Source organism: Limulus polyphemus, unplaced genomic scaffold (assembly GCF_000517525.1).
Source record: "Limulus polyphemus unplaced genomic scaffold, Limulus_polyphemus-2.1.2 Scaffold2373, whole genome shotgun sequence".
Taxonomy (NCBI): Eukaryota; Metazoa; Arthropoda; class Merostomata; order Xiphosura; family Limulidae; genus Limulus; species Limulus polyphemus.
The window spans coordinates 130,229-136,603 of NW_013667983.1; the positions used below are offsets into that span (position 1 = coordinate 130,229).

At 33.1% G+C, this 6,375-nt stretch overlaps 1 protein-coding gene across 8 annotated transcripts in view; it reads right to left on the reverse strand.

The window, feature by feature from the left end:
* Positions 1–6,375, reverse strand: part of LOC106466756 — a 163,707-nt gene that overhangs the window by 110,926 nt on the left and 46,406 nt on the right. The window contains exon 1 of one of the 8 annotated variants that reach the window (XM_022394836.1): positions 3,035–3,106. The exons of 6 other annotated variants lie outside the window; for them this stretch is intronic. The gene's annotated coding sequence lies outside the window, so the exon portion shown is untranslated. Of the gene's footprint in view, positions 1–3,034; positions 3,107–6,375 lie in introns of those variants that run through there. One more of the 8 variants, XM_022394842.1, reaches the window with a different exon arrangement.

Below are 6,375 nucleotides of genomic sequence, written 5' to 3' on the forward strand. Positions count from 1 at the left end.
CATCACTATTAGGTTATACTTTTGTTGCTAAGCAACATGACATAAAAGCCATTGTTAGAATGTAGTGTTACCAAAACACATTGGCTTTTCTATATATTAGAAGTTGTTAATCTAACTGATTTCTTCCACTAATTATTCTATGAATGCGCAATAAATTCATTTCATGAATGATCTTAATTTTGATTGAGATACAAAAGAATTCACCAATGTTTGACTGACTCACTGCACTTTTCTACCTGGTAAAGCTTGATTTCACAATATTTATTTATTTCAGTTAGCTGTGAAATGTGAGGTTAGGGTATACTGTGGGGTCAGGGTGGTAGTACATGCCCCATCATCTTTGATGGGCTATACACTAGTATAAGAATAACCAAGAGATTCCTGCAATATTTGATATATATGTAGATATAAGTATACACACACATATATATATTTCTTTGTATGAAAATATCAAGAAAATCTTAATCTTAAACCCTAAAAACAATAAATATATTAGCTATTGTATAACAACATTAAAAACCTTTAAATACGCAATGTGAGCATTTTGACCAGTCAACTAAACGATTTCATAAATTGGTCTTTTATGTAGGTATCAGTTATTCAAATAGAAAAATAAAAATACATAATACACACCTTAATGTTTGAAATTTAAAGTTTTTTTTTCAACAAAAGATATTAAACTTCACAGTGGTCTAACAAATAATTAAAATCAGTTCTAATCTCATACCCTAGTAACAATATTCTTGTTTACACTCTAGGTCTTTTTACAAATTTTCTTCCACTTATCAATTCCACAGTTGACTGACCACATGCACCCACACCTACATACTTAATTTCATATCACACAACACATTATTTTGTTAGCTGAAAGAAGGGTGGAAGCACCAAATTCACTAAGTTAGAGATGATGTAGTTGTTTTAACATGTTACAACTAATCTCTAAACAGAATATAAACACAAAACTTTAAAACATTCAAGACTACCTTTGGACATTCTGCTCAGAGGACACAAGATACAAAGGTCCACCAGACCTCTACAGATTCAGAGCTCCTAATGTAAAGCAACAGATATGTACATCTTCTATTGGATATCTTCTACTTTGCATGATTCAAATCTGTCCAGCTAAGCTAAACATTTTGTTTGTGTAATGCTTCAGTGAGCAATAATGACATAAAAATACATTAATGAAGCCCTTTTAATTCCCTTCTGTTTAGCTGAGGTGGGTTTGATTGTTACCAAGCCTTTGACCCACACCACATATCGCTGCTTGTGCCCTACTTCTTTACTTTGCACCTACTAACTTCTTTGCAGAATGTCAGAGTGATATTCTTGTATACACTTCCATGTTATGTACCATGCTTGTGTTATGCTTCAGTAAACAGTAACATGTTAGAACATACTTATACATTGTAGGAAAGCCAACAAAGCTTTGATTCCATTGCATTACAGGTAATATATTCTTCAGTTTAATTATTCACTAGCCTATAAAAAGGTTTCCTGTTATACAACACATAATCAGTTCATCAATTTTATTATTCAATAATCTACCTGAATCAAAAGCATCAAAAGAGATGATTAATTATGCTGCCAGTTGTTTTGAAGACAGCATAATTTCAGGCATATGCTTTTTTTACTACACAAACATTATTGTAAAGGTTTCCAAACTTCAAGACATCTGAAGATCACTTTAAACTGAGCCCTTTTCTTATGTTATTAAGAGACTTTAAACTTCCATTATAAAATAAATTGTGCACTTGTTTCTCTCACAAACAAATGTTGGGCTGAAGAGGACACACTGAAAGTGTTAAAATTTGTATCAATATAAATATGGTATTGTTCAGTTATAATGGGTTTAAACTTTATTTAAGCTTCACTTTTCACATGTATCTCAATAGAGCTTCAATGAAGAATTTAACTGAAATCATATGATTTCAGTGAAGCATGTAGCCATATCATAGTCAATGTACAACATACAAAGTGAAGCATGTACCCATATCATAGTCAATGTACAACATACAAAGTGAAGCATGTACCAGTATCATAGTCAATGTACAACATACAAAGTGAAGCATGTACCAGTATCATAGTCAATGTACAACATCCAAAGTGAAGCATGTACCAGTATCATAGTCAATGTACAACATCCAAAGTGAAGCATGTACCCATATCATAGTCAATGTACAACATCCAAAGTGAAGCATGTACCCATATCATAGTCAATGTACAACATACAAAGTAAGGCACATAACAGTACCATAGTTAATGTACAACATCCAAAGTGAAACATGTGAGGGATCAATTCAAGTTTGGGGTTCCATCTCATCCAATGACTCCACACAAAACTGATGACAACCTTACTACTACTCTGGTTTGATGATTTTCCCATAAATTTTATGTGCTATTGATTTTACTGTAACATTTTTTTTTTCTGGTACAATACTCTGTGGTGAATTTGACTTTCTTAATAAATGCCTGTTTTAAACCATATATTCATCATTTCAGCTCTTTGTTATTATGAGTTGTTGTTGACAATATCTTATGCTGGTTGAACGTATGGTCATGCCAAAAGACTGACAAAATGCAACTGAATTTACCAATTTTCAAATGTTTTCATTTTGACTTCTAAAAATCTAATATATATACTTCTGTATAATATAATTTACTACTGCCTCTATCATAAAATGTTGAGACAACCCATTATAAAATACATTAGTCTAAAGCAGTTTTTTTTTACAACATAGAAGAATCACTGGCGGATATCAACAATATAAAATAAGGGTCGATGTCCTCTACTAAAAGTAAAACATTTATATATGTTTGATAGTTTCTACCAATACCACGACAAATTATAATTTCAGTTAAAGGCTAAGATAAAACAAGTAATTCACAAGCATAATGAACAACAATCTATTTCAATATCTTGTTAAATGTAACTTTACAGTTATCTCGTTATTCTCGTGTACTGACCATAGACTAAACCAAGAAATATTTATTACAATCTACATTATGTATACGTTAAAAACATCTCACTTACCATGACACTTCACGGTGAAAGTTAAATAACCGCCATAATATCGAATGAATTATAAAAAACGGCTCTCTAAGACAAGAAAAATAGGGTACAATCAACAAAGACGTACTCTACTACTATGACTCATCGTGTCTTCGAAAGTCAGTGCAATTCATGCTGTTTCGGAGCATCCTAAACTACACGTACGTTTCAGTACAAATGACACTGTGCTCTTACTGTTTTTTAGCTAGCTGAAATAATGAGGCCTTATGACATGACGCCGTCTGAGAATCGGTAACAGTTTGTTCTTTGAAGTGTAACAGTTACAAAAAACAAACAAACAAAAAACAACTATAGGGCATTAAAGTGATACTAAAATGCTGTTTTCGTGTCAAATACGAATTAAGTCAATATGAAAAAAAAAGCTAAAGGTGATATATATATTCTTCTTTGACAAGCAAATTTCGAGTTATCGTTGAATACTGAAACAACAAAATATATCTTAACATAATTACAGTCTTCACCAACTTATCTAAAAAAATTCCTTTAAACTCACCTAACTGTTCAAACTGTCCTATTACAACATTAGAGAAAAAAAATAACCCCCTTCAAATCGTGCCGCGTTTCAGACGCTAGGCCGTTTACAATCACCCTGGACAATAGTTATCACATTTAATAGAATTAGCAGTGATCTTTCTATAATCGGAGACATATCGCCTGATCTGTTGTGAAAAGAAATGTGAATAATGAAAGACGGCATTTTATCAAGATCAATTTTTGTAACAAATACAAACTGGAAGTTCCGAACTGCCACCAACTTATGCGGGTTACTTTCCAAGGTCATTTACTCGACATCATTCTTGCTAGACCAGCTGCTTATTCTTCCATGATCACCATAATTGTTACGATAGTGTCAAGAGACAAAGGATCTACTATACAACTAACCTTCACATAAATATATTTATTAACTGAAGATTGTCTCATTAAAAATATTAATAAAATGCTGTTAACGTATATTACAGGCATTACGTATCTCACTGCACCATGTCGTATCAGAAACTTAAAACAGTATAACTAAAACCTTATAGAGAGTATAATATTCATTTATTGATACGTATTTTGTGATGATGTTTTTCTATCTATAGTTTAAATATACTCTCCCTTCTGGTTTAGTAACGAAATATTTTTCCGAAAAACATAATTTAAATTTATTCATAAAATATATTTCGAAATTAAATTATTCATCGAATATCTTGTACACTGGCAAAATACGTTTTGTAATAAAAATTTGAAGTATAATATGCAAAAGTAATAGCAACTTCAATCCAGTATTCAATGTTAAGTGCCTCACTGTAACACACTGTTCCTTGAAAAGTTGTTTCCATGGGCAAAAACTTGAATTTAAAGATTTTAACTTTAGTCATATTCTAACTATTCTTCAAGTTCTGTAAATGTGCATATCACAGGTTTTCAATTTAAGATATGGCGATATTGAAGCGCAACTGTTTAATACATACGTATTTATTGTTACAACAGAAAACGTCATACAGAAACAAATACCACACACCAAGTTGGACATGGTTTGTTTGTTTTGAATTTCGCCAAAGCTACACGAGGGTTATCTGTGCCAGCCGTCCCTAATTTAGCAGTGTAAGACTAGAGGGAAGGCAGCTAGTCCTCACCACCCACCGCCAACTGTTGGGCTCTTCTTTTTTATCAACGAATAGTGGGATTGACCGTCACGTTATAACGCCCCCACGGCTGAAAGGGGGCGAGGAAGTTTGGCGAGTCGAGCGCCCTAACCACCTGGCCATGCTGGGCCGTTGGACATGGTATTTTTGCCAAATTAATTCTTTTAACTAAGGGGTTGGGGGGTGGGACTCAAGAAAAACGCCTTTCACGACGGGTTAATAGAAAATTATAAAACACGGCACATATATAAGCATTCATACAAAAAGTATATCCGATACCCAGAATGCAAAGTCAATGTACATTGGTCTCATTCAAGTTTTTAAGATTTCTTGTTCTGACATCATTACCCCTGGCATTTGATACAACAAAAACAGAATGAGCAATATAATGCGCATTTTGTTCTTTTCCCTTACAAGTGAAAATTAAAACATTGTAAAGCACAAATAATTAGGCGAAACAAGATCCCATCAACAATATAATATTTATGTTAGAGCGATATGTTATAATCTATTCGCGTAAAACGCATTTATGTAGAAATGCGGTGAAATACTTTAATAACCCCACCATCACTATAGAATAATTGACAATCTAGTAAAAAACAGAGTAGTTATATATACATATATATAATACCTGGTTTAAGCGCGGTGCAGGCCTATTAGGGACCCTAAGGAGGAATATATTTTTGGATCCCTCACCCACCCTTCGAAAAAATACTAATTACAATATTTCCACGAGCCAAAAATACACAAACATAATACATTTGTTAAAAAAAATAATTTCTACTCACACACTAACACCGATGCGCTGGAAAATTACAAATTATGCACTTTGTGTGTATGTGCTACACTGAGCAACCAATCAGCGCACGCGCAACGCACATATGCCTGTTTTAGAAGTGCCTTACTGCTACAATTTGTTTTAAACGTTTATCCGTTATTAATTTGTGTGCTTTTAGTTCGCTTTCACCGAAAACATTTTTTTTAAATGAATAGAATTTAGGTACGAGGCAAAAATCAAAGTTCTGAGGACAAAAAAAATCCCCATTAATCAACAGTCCTTGAACTGTTGGGGGGACCTAAGCAACCGCTTAATCTGCTTATACCTAGCGCCGCCACTGACCTGCTTTAATAACGTGATATGACCAAGGTTCAGTTTTCGATGACGAGGAACCCACTTTGAGACTAATAATGGCTGGAAAGTAAGTTGTAAGTAAGTCGAAACGTTGTACATTTGCTGTTGTATTAAAGTTTTTCTTCATTACCCATTCAAGCCGTTTGTTTTACATGACTTCCTTTATACTTTATTCCCATCTTTCCCTACACCAGATATCACTGTAAATTTTAATTTAATCATAATAAAGTATTCTTTTTTGAAAACTAGCTGGAGTACATGTCCAACAGATGGGTGAAACAAAAACTCATTTGTAGCAAAGGATAGGAAATTGTGCTTCCATTTCTTTTCTTAACATAATAAACATTAAAAGAGCAATAAATATATGTAGAGGTACCAAAACAGAAAAGAAAGACATACTGTTTTCCAGAATTCTATCAATATCTTGTACTGATTTGGTAGTTTTTCCCAAAATTAGATGGGGGTGGGTGGTCATGTCATTCTGTAACACTGTGTCAAATTTGGTGTTGTTTGATCAATAAATATGAAAATGTATAAGGTAC